Source organism: Dendrobates tinctorius, unplaced genomic scaffold, assembly GCF_039654945.1.
Source record: "Dendrobates tinctorius isolate UK_male_01 unplaced genomic scaffold, ASM3965494v1 ptg000022l, whole genome shotgun sequence".
Classification (NCBI taxonomy): Eukaryota; Metazoa; Chordata; class Amphibia; order Anura; family Dendrobatidae; genus Dendrobates; species Dendrobates tinctorius.
Window position 1 is genome coordinate 97,531,400 of NW_027361690.1, and position 14,695 is coordinate 97,546,094.

Below are 14,695 nucleotides of genomic sequence, written 5' to 3' on the forward strand. Positions count from 1 at the left end.
CTGATTTCTGAGCGCTATGTGACACGCTCGATGGCACAGCTGCCTGTGACCAAAGTGACGAGAGGATAATGGAGATTTTGAATCTCTGCGTACACTTTTGGACACTGGACACTTGTGGATTGTGTGCGGCCCACTGATATCTGAGCGCTATGTGACACGCTCGATGGCACAGCTGCCTGTGACCAAAGTGACGAGAGGATAATGGAGATTTTGAATCTCTGCGTACACTTGTGGACAGTGGACACTTGTGGATTGTGTGCGGCCCACTGATATCTGAGCGCTATGTGACATGCTCGATGGCACAGCTGCCTGTGACCAAAGTGACGAGAGGATAATGGAGATTTTGAATCTCTGCGTACACTTTTGGACACTGGACACTTGTGGATTGTGTGCGGCCCACTGATATCTGAGCGCTATGTGACACGCTCGATGGCACAGCTGCCTGTGACCAAAGTGACGAGAGGATAATGGAGATTTTGAATCTCTGCGTACACTTGTGGACAGTGGACACTTGTGGATTGTGTGCGGCCCACTGATATCTGAGCGCTATTTGGCACGCTCGATGGCACAGTTGCCTGTGACCAAAGTGACGAGAGGATAATGGAGATTTTGAATCTCTGCGTACACTTGTGGACAGTGGACACTTGTGGATTGTGTGCGGCCCACTGATATCTGAGCGCTATGTGACACGCTCGATGGCACAGCTGCCTGTGACCAAAGTGACGAGAGGATAATGGAGATTTTGAATCTCTGCGTACACTTTTGGACAGTGGACACTTGTGGATTGTGTGCGGCCCACTGATATCTGAGCGCTATGTGACACGCTCGATGGCACAGCTGCCTGTGACCAAAGTGACGAGAGGATAATGGAGATTTTGAATCTCTGCGTACACTTTTGGACACTGGACACTTGTGGATTGTGTGCGGCCCACTGATATCTGAGCGCTATGTGACACGCTCGATGGCACAGCTGCCTGTGACCAAAGTGACGAGAGGATAATGGAGATTTTGAATCTCTGCGTACACTTGTGGACAGTGGACACTTGTGGATTGTGTGCGGCCCACTGATATCTGAGCACTATGTGACACGCTCGATGGCACAGCTGCCTGTGACCAAAGTGACGCGAGGATAATGGAGATTTTGAATCTCTGCGTACACTTTTGGACACTGGACACTTGTGGATTGTGTGCGGCCCACTGATATCTGAGCGCTATGTGACACGCTCGATTGCACAGCTGCCTGTGACCAAAGTGACGAGAGGATAATGGAGATTTTGAATCTCTGCGTACACTTGTGGACAGTGGACACTTGTGGATTGTGTGCGGCCCACTGATATCTGAGCGCTATGTGACACGCTCGATGGCACAGCTGCCTGTGACCAAAGTGACGAGAGGATAATGGAGATTTTGAATCTCTGCGTACACTTTTGGACACTGGACACTTGTGGATTGTGTGCGGCCCACTGATATCTGAGCGCTATGTGACACGCTCGATGGCACAGCTGCCTGTGACCAAAGTGACGAGAGGATAATGGAGATTTTGAATCTCTGCGTACACTTGTGGACAGTGGACACTTGTGGATTGTGTGCGGCCCACTGATATCTGAGCGCTATGTGACACGCTCGATGGCACAGCTGCCTGTGACCAAAGTGACGAGAGGATAATGGAGATTTTGAATCTCTGCGTGCACTTGTGGACAGTGGACACTTGTGGATTGTGTGCGGCCCACTGATATCTGAGCGCTATGTGACACGCTCGATGGCACAGCTGCCTGTGACCAAAGTGACGAGAGTATAATGGAGATTTTGAATCTCTGCATACACTTTTGGACACTGGACACTTGTGGATTGTGTGCGGCCCACTGATATCTGAGCGCTATGTGACACGCTCGATGGCACAGCTGCCTGTGACCAAAGTGACGAGAGGATAAGGGAGATTTGATTGCTTTTAAAAAAGCAGTTTGCGGAGCAGTGGGTAAACAGCAATGCCAGCGTATCAGGAAGCCTTAAAAGGCAGCCCAACAACCAACACCACTGATACACCACAATATAGCCTCCCCTTGCACTGCACACACAGTGACTGGTGTGTTGTACAGGCACAATCGCTAGCAGCAGAAGCAGTTTTTTTGTCTTCTTCCCTGCCTAACGCTCTCCCTACAGAATCAGCAGCAACCTCTCCCTATACTAAGATCGGCAGAAGTAAGATGGCGGTCGGCGTGCACGCCCTTTTATACCCCCTGTGACGCCCACCAAAGCAAGCCAATCACTTGCATGCCCTTCTGAAAGATGGTGGTGACCCGTGCCTATGTCATCACGTTGCCCACAGTGTCCGTGGATCCTGATTGGCTGAAAAAGAGCGCAAAACAAACTTTTGAAACGCGACTTTGGCGCGTAAGTCGCCGACCTCGTGGCCGACCTCATCCTAGGGTCGGGTTTCGTTTCATGAAACCCGACTTTGCCAAAAGTCGGCGACTTTTGAATTTTTTCGACCCGTTTCGCTCAACTCTACTCGTCCCTACTTCATCAAAGCAAGAAGGAGGACGGCTTGGCAAGAAGAAGGGAGGCATTAAACCTAGACCTGTGACACCCCCGGACCGGACCGCCCCCCATGTGAATATAATAAAAGCTGCTTTTCAGGTCGGTTGTGGTTAGATATACAGCATTAAAGAATGCTGTGTATCAGCCCTGAAAGGTGGTGGCCGTATCGCATTACGGTCGTTTTTAATTTTTGCCAATCCAAAAATTAATGCTTCATTTGACCCTGAAGATAAATCTCTCCTGTCATTTTCAACAGTTCTCTAATTATTGTACGCACTTGTCTTAAATACTCACTTGTCTTAAATTAAACGAAAAACAGGGACTTCAAAGTTAAAATGTAAAAAATAAAACTCTAAAATGTTTTTATTGCTTCTGTGAAAAGATGTAGACAGCATTTGGGATGATTTAGCGAATCCTGCTTTGAGCAGGGGGTTGGACCAGATGGCCCAGGAGGTCCCTTCCAACTCTACGATTCTATGATTCTATGATTCTATGATTCTATGATTCATTTTAAGACCGAACACACTAGACAACTGGGTTCTCGAGAAGTTCAAGGTTTGCAGGTGTTCATAAGCACACAGAGGCCTCATTTGTTTTACGGTCCCGGATCTGAATTCCAGTTAATTGATTCTATCCATTTGATAAGTTTGAGAACATAACCGATGGGGGGTATACTTACCAATCCTTTCTTCCTATATCCAAGTCTAGAATCATCAAGGGTATGTATGTTCTTTCTCTACAAACCTGACCAGAAAGCCAACTACAGCCAAGAAGCGCCTAATTAATGCTAATTGAATACTGTGCCATGTTTTGAGATGCACACAGAGCATCATGCACAGGAGACCCTACGGTGCCCTCATTACAGGCTGTGGGTTGCACTTATGCATCTCACACTGCAGTAAGCTGCGATAGATGACACCATGCCCGCTCGTGTCAGATATAAGGAAATCTATGTCATAAGCCATAAGGGATACACTTTTCCTCCTCCCTTTCGGGGAATAAAGGAGGGACCACAACAAAACCTTCATTCAGAGTCTTAAGATATTATATGGGTGTCCCTTGAAAGCCTGAGATGATAAATAAGAGGAGGGGTACGAGATTGTGGGAGGTGGAAGGTTTATAACGAGAAGGAAGGGAAGACAGAGAAGAGCAACAAATCAGGCGGCAGGATAGACCCAGAGACACTAATGTAAAAATGGAATGGGAGAAAGGGGGATGGTGTGACAGGAAAGCAGTGCAGCCGGGTGATGCTGGATGCCTGGGAGAATGAGCAGCAAGGACTTCTGCAGCAGTCCATTGTGCAGCATTGGCTTGCAAAGCTCAGCTTTGTGTCTGCCGGACACCTTCCTTCATTCATTCGTTCAGATGAGGATGTCAGGAAGAGACATTGATGCTCCTTGGATTGAGGATGCCTGAACCTGAATGCTGGACCACATAGAAGAGACATGATAGCGGCACCGGTGCCAGCATCCACACACATCCTACCAGACAAAACAACACTCCTCTAGGAAGACATCCACCAATAAATCAGACACGATCACACATCCACCACAGTCTGCGTTACTCAAGAGGCACATCCTAAGAACGATACGGTCATTTCTCCACATCCACAAGAACATCCACACCGCAATCAGTTCGCGACACCCGTTATAGGTCTTTGCTGGGATATTATATAGACTTATACCACCAGATTCTTATTTATTTTTTTTTAGACATATTTACGGTTAATTTAGAAAAAAAAACCCTGAGAGCCAGCTGTTGTCACCGACAGACGCAAATGACTGTTTGCCTATAGCACCACACATAGGCATCTCGCTGCAGGAAAGATCACATTCACGCACACGTTGCAAATATTATGACACAGCCAAACTGAGCAGAGTTATAATAACACCCCAGCGGCATTTCCAGTACGGCACAAGAGCCCATCCAGGCGACACATGCACAGAACATCTAACAATATAATATTAGCACTATAGTACTGTTATTCTGCACCGTGCACATATCTATAGTCATACCGCACACCTAGACAACCTTCACCCAAATGCAATCTGCCAATTCTTGCCTAATCTACTGTCCAGTCTGAGCTACAGGTAAGTGGTGGGAGACCAGGAAAAAGGCCAAGGGAAGGGAGACTGGCAAGTCCTAGAGGAGGGGAGCGAAAGGCTCAGCGGTGGGGGGGGGACACTTGGGAATCCATTAACACTAATCTTTTTTCCTTCCTTTCCTTGTGGCATTCACATTAAGCATTGGGAAGGTCATTAAGGGCTCATGGAGCTTGTATTTGCACATTTAGGGGTATTTGTGATTTTTTTTATGTCTTGTTATCACAAACGCAAGAGAAAAGGAAAAATAGAAATAATGGTTACAGTCCGGCTCCAAAAACGTCTTACCTGTTTTAGAATGGGCTATAATTAAGATCTCACGGGAAGTCAAAATGCACAAGCGGCCATGTATCTCTGATTCCTCGTTTTTACGATTCCTTGTTTTTTAAGGAGATGGAAATAAAATAATATTTTTATTTTTTTCAATTGGTGCCAGGACGGTAACTACTGTATTATTTTTATTTTTCTGATGCCGCTGTTTACTCAAGTACGTAGGTTGGCCTAGACTTGTGTAAGCATTGGATGGATTTCTTGTGCATTTCTCCAATTAGCGTTGAACTGAATTTTTTACCTATTTTTGTGCTTACAATAGAAAGTGTGTGCGATCCCTACCGTAGAAGAGTAAAATTATCATCATGTTTTACTGAACCTAAAGTCATTGGCGTCAAGTTTGTATACAGATTACAAAATTAACACCACAAATCAGTTAACATCAATTATATTGTAACATGGAGCTTTAATATTGGCTTATAGATAATATTTAAAGGAGTTGTCCATTTTCTCATCCAGTTGGCCCATAGACTGGTACTGCAATTACTTACCTATTGAAGCCCTTGCTGCTCCTGTGCTTCCTCACACTACAGCGGTGATCTACAACACCTGACTGCTGCAGCCAATCACTAGCCTCATCGGTGATACTCAAGGAGACAGCAGCCGACCACTAGGCCGTGTAGACAAACACTGGTAGGGAGCAATAAAGAGGTGGTACTGGGGAGGCAGGGGCTTACACAGCTAAGTAATGCTTTTCTTAGTACTTTACAGCCCCAACACTCTGAGGGCCAAATTGGCCTCAAAATTAGTAGCTAGTTTTATGTGTATGGGACTAAGTTTTCACTCGTATTGCCAAAAGGAACAATGAAATGTCCGTGGTTCGCTTCACAGACTGTTTGTGTCGCCACGTCCACTTTTGTTTTTTGCTTCATTACGGAAAACAGAGAAAATCTCAAAATTATAAAGGCCAAAGAAAGTATTAAAGCTGTCCTACATTTTTCTCTCTTGGGTTCACTCCCCGAGGCCCATAAAAATGTATGCGAAAAACACATTACAAGTACATTGTGTTGAGCTGGTCTTAAAATCACCTTCCAACCTTGTGCATATGGGCATATTCTTGCTCCATATAACCTCTAAGACTTTTACACGGTCCTACTGTTCTGGTATATATTATATTTGTAATGTATTATTCTGTACCTTGTGTTAGATTCTATGTCTGATTATTGACCAATTTGCAGCTTTATGTACCGAATGAAGGAGCTTTTATGCCATAACACTGTGAAATATGGCTCCTTATGAAGAGCCTGAGCTCGGTACGAGACTCTTTGTGCCACTGTACAGACTCCTGTACCCAGTTCTGTGCTATGCCTTTGTCCTGTGTCATCCTAGACTTGCTGCGAGTCATCCAGGCTCGTACTTTACATGAATCTACTCGAGTTTATTATGTCTTTGCATACGACTATATAATTTGTGCCTTTGTGATGGGGGGGTGCCATATTTTTTTCCAGCATTTAATTGTAAGTAATATTAAAGAAGAGTAATTATACTGCTATTCGGCATAGTTGAATATTATTGTACTTGGATCCTGTGGTGAAATGTGGTTTGTCCCCATAAAATAAATAATGCCCAAATGCCCCCTTTAGAAAGTATTATTACCCCCTTAAAAAGTACTGATTGTCCCTCCAAAAGTAATAATGCTACCTTTGTGGCACTCCAGCAAAAAAAAATAAGGTTTAAACTCACCTAATCCTTTCCTCCCCTGTACACAGAGGAAGTCGGCACAGGTGGTGCAACGCAGTGACATCCTTGCACCTCCTGAGCTGGGATAATAAAGTCTTGTGGACACTGTTCTACACCAGCCGGCAGCCAACCGGACAGAGTAGAGTGTAGGGCAGGAAGTCCATTGCGCCCTGGTCTACGGATCCAACTGAATCGGCTTCACGTTGACGCCAATACTTATCAAATCAGTTCTCGCCCAGAGGACTGGGGAACTTGGCCAGAAGTCAGGGCATGTGTTCTGCCTGGATCTTCTGTGCTAGTGATGTCATTACGTAAGGGTACGTGCACACGCTGCGGATTGGGGTGCGGATTTGGCTGCGCGGATTTTGTAAAATCCGCAGGTAAATCTGCAGGTCAAAAGACCTGCGGTTTTACCTGCGGATTGGCCTGCGGTTCTGCCCTGCGGTTTTTCATCTCCACAATGGAGGAGATGGCAAACCGCAGCGGAATCCGCAGAAAGAATTGACATGTCTATTCTTTCTGCGGTTTCAAAACCGCAGGAAAACTGCGCAGAAAAATCCGCACCGTCTGCACAGCGGTTTTTTATTCCCATAGGGAATAATGGTACTGTACACCGCAGCAAAAACTGCTGCGGACCTGCAGCAGCCAAATCCACTGCGGAACCGCAGCAGAATCCGCAGCGTGTGCACACACCCTAAGGGCACAGAATTTTAAATGAATTAGTATCTGTGTGCATCTGAATTCATTGGCGTACAATTCATTACAAGTACACTACATTTTTTAAAAAAAGGCAAATAATAATTTGATGATCTCTATTAAACAAAAACATATATGGGAGAGAAATGGGACAAAAATCCCCATCTCAAATAAAAAGTCTCTCTGACCAGGCAAAGCAAATATTTACTAATTCACTCATCTTCATTGCGTAGCTATGGTCCTCCAAAGCCACACATGACCTCTACCATTAGCCTAATAGGGCTTATAACAAAGGGTTCAAAGCAGAGAACCCTTGTAAACTGAAATCCATTACTGATGAAGTGTAACAAGTGCACTAGCTTCTATGGCTTCTATTGAAAAAGAACTGGGGAGGATGGGGCTTGGGTCAAGCTTCCATTTCTCTCACACTTGCTCAGACTTTGGCTTTAGTAACTGTGTTTGCATTACAATGACAAGTCTCTAGAAAAATCAATGATCACAATGAGATTATACTTCACATATCTGTACATCAGTCAAAAAAAACAGAACAGCTGAAACTCAAATACTGCAAACGTAGAAAACCTGTGCCACCACCATGAATCCTTAAATATCCCAAACGTAGAAAACTTGCACCACCACCATGGATCCTCAAATATCCCAAACATAGAAAACCTGCACCACCACCATGGATCCTCAAATATCCCAAAAGTAGAAAACCTTTACCACCACCATGCATCCTCAAATACCCCAAACGTAGAAAACTTGCGCCACCACCATGCATCCTCAAATACCCCAAACGTAGAAAACCTGCACCACCACCATGCATCCTCAAATACCCCAAACGTAGACAACCTGCACCACCACCATGCATCCTCAAATACCCCAAACGTAGAAAACCTGCACCACCACCATGCATCCTCAAATACCTCAAACGTAGAAAACTTGCGCCACCACCGTGCATCCTCAAATACCTCAAACGTAGAAAACTTGCGCCACCACCGTGCATCCTCAAATACCCCAAACGTAGAAAACTTGCGCCACCACCATGCATCCTCAAATATCCCAAACGTAGAAAACCTGCACCACCACCATGCATCCTCAAATACCCCAAACGTAGAAAACCTGCACCACCACCATGCATCCTCAAATACCCCAAACGTAGAAAACCTGCAACACCACCATGCATCCTCAAATACCCCAAACGTAGAAAACCTGCAACACCACCATGCATCCTCAAATACCTCAAACGTAGAAAACTTGCGCCACCACCGTGCATCCTCAAATACCCCAAACGTAGAAAACCTGCAACACCACCATGCATCCTCAAGTACCCCAAACGTAGAAAACCTGCACCACCACCATGCATCCTCAAATACCCCAAACGTAGAAACCCTGCATCACCACCGTGCATCCTCAAATACCCCAAACGTAGAAAACCTGCGCCACCACCATGCATCCTCAAATATCCCAAACATAAAAAACCTGCTACACCACCATGCATCCTCAAATACCTCAAACGTAGAAAACCTACGCCACCACCATGCATCCTCAAATACCCCAAACGTAGAAAACCTGCATCACCACCGTGCATCCTCAAATACTCCAAACATAGAAAACCTGCATCACCACCATGCATCCTCAAATACCCCAAACGTAGAAAACCTGCACCACCACCGTGCATCCCCAAATATCCCAAATGTAGAAAACCTGCACCACCACCATGCATCCTCAAATACCCCAAACGTAGAAAATCTGCATCACCACCATGCATCCTCAAATACCCCAAACGTAGAAAACCTGCACTACCACCATGCATCCTCAAATACCTCAAATGTAGAAAACCTGCACCACCACCATGCATCCTCAAATACCCCAAATGTAGAAAACCTGCACCACCACCATGCATCCTCAAATTCTCCAAACGTAGAAAACTTGCACCACCACCGTGCATCCTCAAATACTCCAAAAGTAGAAAACCTACGCCACCACCATGCATCCTCAAATACCCCAAAAGTAGAAAACCTGCACCACCACCATGCATCCTCAAATACCTCAAACGTAGAAAACCTGCACCACCACCATGCATCCTCAAATACCCCAAAAGTAGAAAACCTGCGCCACAACCATGCATCCTCAAATATCCCAAACGAAGAAAACCTGCGCCACCACCATGCATCCTCAAATACCCCAAAAGTAGAAAACCTGCGCCACAACAATGCATCATCAAATTCTCCAAACGTAGAAAACTTGCACCACCACCATGCATCCTCAAATCTCTAGTGACTGGTTTCTGTATTAGTATATTACTACAAACATTATTTAGTAATACTGTGTTATTCTATATGCTGCATATGATTAAGGCTGCATTCACACTGGCAGTTTTCTCTCCTATAATTCTATGGAATAAAATGTACAGAAATGTACAGTAACCGTTGATTCTACTGGGATTTCTGTGTCATCGGGCGGCTTTAGGTTTCAGTCAGTTAGGTCTTAGAACAGAATAGTGGTCTACTGCTAAAACAAGTGAAAACGTGATCAATAGCATTAAATAGCATTAAAGTCATTCAATAGCGAGAACAAACACATATCGATTGTGCAAATCTGAGCAATAGCATTAAAGTCATTTATTAGCGTGCCCAAACATGTGCACGAACACGTATTGATTGTACACTAGGGGCATGGGCACCCTGAGCCCTTGTGTTATAGGGAATTCGTCACCAGGTTTTTGACCCACCATCTGAAAGGAGCATGATTTAGGGGCACAGACCCTGATTCCAGCGCCATGCCCCTTACTGGGATACTTGCTGCAGTTTTTATAAAATCACTGTTTTATCTGCTGTAGATCTACCTTTTGTCTGAATACTGTGCTCTGTATAACCTTGTTCACATCTCTGATTGGCAGCTTTCCGCTAATGCAATCAATGATGGGCACTGGGTTATACAGAGTTCATGAATATGGACGACTACATGGCAGCAGGTTTAGTAGTCCTCTAGTGGTAATCTCCAGCTGATAAAACTGTGATTTTATCAAAACTACAGCAAGCAGCCCAGTAAGTGACACATTGCTGGAATCAGGGTATCTGCCCCTACATTATGCAAGTCTCAGATTGGGTGAAAAGGGCTAAAAATAAAACTCTTGATTCTCCAAATTGTCCAGTGAATATTAATGTCTCATACACCTCCAATAACTGTCAGCTAAAGGTGGATGTCTAGTTATATCTTTCTATAACCACAGATACAAGTATACTAAGAACGTTACTGGTCTTCTTGCTATAGTTTTGATAAAACACTGTTTTATGTATTGAAGCTCTGCTAGTCCTCTCAGTGATGAGCCCCTGCTATTTAGTCCTCAGCTATTCTTCAGCTGTGGCTATATACCAGTGAATGACAGCTTTATGCCTAAGCACAGTATAGGCAGAAACCCATAAATCATTGATGTATGTGGGGTTATACAGAGCTCAGCATTGAAAGGACTAGCAGATCTGCAGCAGATAAAAAAAAGTGATTTTATTAAATCTAGAGTAAGAAACCCAGTAAGTGACCGTAGAAATCTGGGTCTTTGCCTCTATTTTATGCTGTTCTCAGACGGTAAAGCATAAACCTGATCACAGGATGCTTTTAAAGCGATTATGCACTTTCATTGCTCATTTCCATGGTCCAGTGACAATAAGCTGATCACGTGATTTGCCACCACTGAGACTTCCAGTTGTCAGAAGGCAGAAAAGGGTTCCATTTCTTCATGGGGAAAATTAAGCATTACACAGTTCCTAATGTAATGAATGAACTGTTTGTTTAATCTGTGGAAATGCCAGGTTCTCCACAATGAGAGAGAGGTTTGCAGAGACTGACTATTCTGACTACTAAATAAGAAAGCCCTCCAGCTATGGACTTAAATGAATTTTTAAACCCGTCAATCCATTAACTTTTAATGCCTCATAACTAGGAATGAGCGGACCAGTGGAAGTTCAGGTTCTGGTAGCCGACTGAACTTTATCTCTAAAATTTGGTTACCAGAACTTTACCCAAACCCCACTGAAATATATGGGGACTTGAACATTGGAGCTGGAAAAGGCTCACTCTTATTCTTCTCTATCATTAAAACGGACTTCAGAGAGAAGTCCGTATTTGGACTAAGTGTCCGGTATGAACCCCGAACTTTGAACTTCGGGTCAGCTCATCTCTACTCATGACAAATTTATCTGTGAAAGGATAGGTTGGGGTGTGCTAATGGAGTTCAGTAGCTGTGCCTGCTCCACACAGAAGCAGATGCCGGTTGTGTAACACAGACGGCATCAGCCCGAACAGTACCAACTAGAACTGTTGTTAACACCCTAAATGCCACTGTTAATCACTGCCAGTGGCATTTAAACTGTATGATCCTGCCAGAGGTCCGTTCCATGTCCCCCACGCTGCAACGTAATCACTGAGTATGTAAAGCGGTTGACCCGACCGCGTGTACCTGCATGCCTGGTCCGGAACTAGAAAGGCTGCATCCTCTCTTCCCGGGGCACAGCTTTGAGGAGGAGGACCTTCCCCTGGAGCCTGAGGGAAGCCTGAGTGGGCGGGACCTTCCTGCAGACCCAGAGAGGCGGGGAGAGACAGGTAGAAAGCCCGCGCAGCAGTCGGCATATAAAAAGGAAAAGCGTGCGAAGGCCGGGAGTTTGGCGCGAACGCAGAGCAGCATGCAAAGTGGTGAGCGGTGTGCTCGGCTGCCCCTTCCCCTACCGAGTACAGGCATGTGGCAGGGTCTGACAGGCTACAGAGGAGCCGCTGCCTGGAGAGAAGCCGGGTGCAGGAGAGAGCAGAGCTGTGCACACAGGACAGAGCAGAGCCGGCCGTGCAGCAGCCACAGAGAGAGAAGTGTTCCATCCGGGGGGAAAACCAGCATTGTGCAGGCCAGCGACCGCCGTTCCTTGTCGCCAGCAGTGGGGACCACAGGGGGATAGGAACGTGCACGGTGTGTCGGTGACTGCCAGAAAGCAAGATGTAGAACGTACCATGTCCCTGAGTACAACACATGTGCCCCATAAGAGTGACCGGGGACAAGACAGACACTTGTACCCTGACTGTGCCAGTAAACACCTGCCGAGCCACGTTGGACTCGTACAAGACCGTGACCCGCATTACCGTCAGCCACTTTGGGCTCGTTTGACCGAGACTGTGAGGAGAGTTGTGCAGGAGACACGTCAGGTTTAGGCAGTACCGTAGCCCGTACCCTTGTAGCTATCTGCAGTATATGGACTAGGGGCAGTGGAAGGTACCGGAGACCGACCACTATTACCAGAAGAAAGGGTATTGTTTTCTTGCCGGACCCCATTATTAAGGACACCGTGTCGGCCGTTGCCTGCATCATTGAGTTCGCAGCAGGAGCTGCAGTAGACTGCCTGACGTCTGTGCTACTGGACCTCCGTTATTTTGAACTGTTGTTCTTCACCTTAAGAATATCCTTTGATTTAGTGTACTGCTTGTCTCCCCTGTATGTTGTCTCCTACATCCTTTTCCATTCATGCTGCTTAACCCTTTACCTCCCTGCGTGGAGTATTCCCCTATAAATAAACCTGTTAACTCTTGCTCTGCCTGCGTCCCGTCACTGCATCCCACGTTCCCGCTAGTTACCTTACAAGTACCTATGGTTTGCCTTATGGCAGCTGGGGGCTTGCTGAAGGCCTCGTCACTGCAATTTTCATTTTCCTGTAATGTCCTTTCTGTGACTGAACTTCAAAGGAGACTGTAATTCAAGAAGCACTCACTGAATATTTTGTAATAAAGCTGTAGTGTCTGTTTGTTAATAAACTCTCCTACCGCAGCCTTCTACGGGATCCAGCATCATTCCGCTCCTCTTCTCAGAGAAGCCACCACATTTCAGATTATCCCGCTTGCTCTATGCATGACCTAGAAGTGGCTTTCACAATGTAGGTCTACGGATCCTCATTCTGACATTCTATAGTCTTACATTTTAAAACCCAATTCCGGGTCACGCAGAATTCAGTGTGACCCCTAGAGTTTCAGAGGGGTGACATCACTGAGAAGAGGAGCAGAACAGCGCTGGGTTCCAAAAAAGTCAGGTGAGTACATTAGCATATACGCTACACTACATTACATTCACATATACACAAAATTCTTTTAAAAGATCTCCATTGGAGTGCTTCTTTAAGACTAAATAATACAAATTGAAGGGAGTGTAGTTTTTTCATAATTTCACACTACTTGTAATATATTGAAAAAAATCCATGCTAAAATAAATGGTGCCAAAGAAAGAAACTCTCATATGGCTATGTCAGCAGAATATTAAAAAAGTATGGCTCTTGGAGATACAGAGATAGATAGAAGGAGATAGAAGATAGGGCACAAAATAGAAAAATGCAAAAATAATAATAAATCACCCAGTTATTAAGGAATGAACTGTATTTGCTGCACAACTTATCTGCAGTGGCTGATTAATGTTTAGAATGACTTACAGGTACTCCATAAATCTGTTTGCCTCATGTTCTCTACCTTACCTCACATAGCTTTGGTTCTAAGAATATCCAAACACATAGAAACACGTAAACTAACCACACAGAGGACTAGTGTCAGCACTAAGCATAACTGAGGGCATGCCAGGGCCCACTGGACTCCAGTACAGCCATGATGATCTTAGTAAATATGCCCTACCCTCATCGGGGATGGGGATGGGTGAAATGGACAGAGCTCCCACTGTGACTATGTCACCTAGTGCCAGACTTGTATTTATAGAAATATTTTTCCTGATTTGAGGAATTCTGATTTCTTGTGATTTGACCAAATTAAGAAATGAGCATACTGACATAAATATGTGTCACGGGGATACCGCAACAGAGTGGTGTCAGAAGACTGCGGTGCCTGGTATCATGCATTCGCTAAAATTGACAAATCCCCGGGCTCAGATTGGATACACCCCCGAGTACTGCAGGAATTAAGTACAGTCATAGATAGACTATTATTTTTAATCTTTAAAGATTCCATAATAACAGGGTCTGTACCACAGGACTGGCGTATGGCAAATGTGGTGCCAATTTTCAAAAAGGGGACAAAAACTGAATTTGGAAATTATAGGCCAGTTAGTTTAACCTCAATTGTGGGTAAAATCTTGGAGGGTTTTCTAAGAGATACTATAATGGAGTATCTGAAGAAGAATAACCTCATGACCCAATATCAACATGGGTTTACAAGGGACCGTTCCTGTCAGACTAATCTGATAAGCTTTTATGAAGAGATAAGTTCCAGACTGGACCAAGGGAATGCAGTGGTGTACATGGACTTTTCAAAAGCTTTTGATACGGTACCACACAAAAGGTTGATACATAAAATGAGAACAATGGGGATAGGGG

The 14,695-nt window shown here is 45.0% G+C and overlaps 1 protein-coding gene across 1 annotated transcript in view; it reads left to right on the top strand.

The window, feature by feature from the left end:
* Positions 1–3,665: 3,665 nt before the first annotated feature.
* MINAR1 (membrane integral NOTCH2 associated receptor 1) overlaps positions 3,666–14,695 on the top strand; it is a 140,451-nt gene continuing 129,421 nt past the window's right edge. Inside the window, exon 1 of the mRNA XM_073569010.1 lies at positions 3,666–4,628. The gene's annotated coding sequence lies outside the window, so the exon portion shown is untranslated. The remainder of the gene's footprint in view (positions 4,629–14,695) is intronic.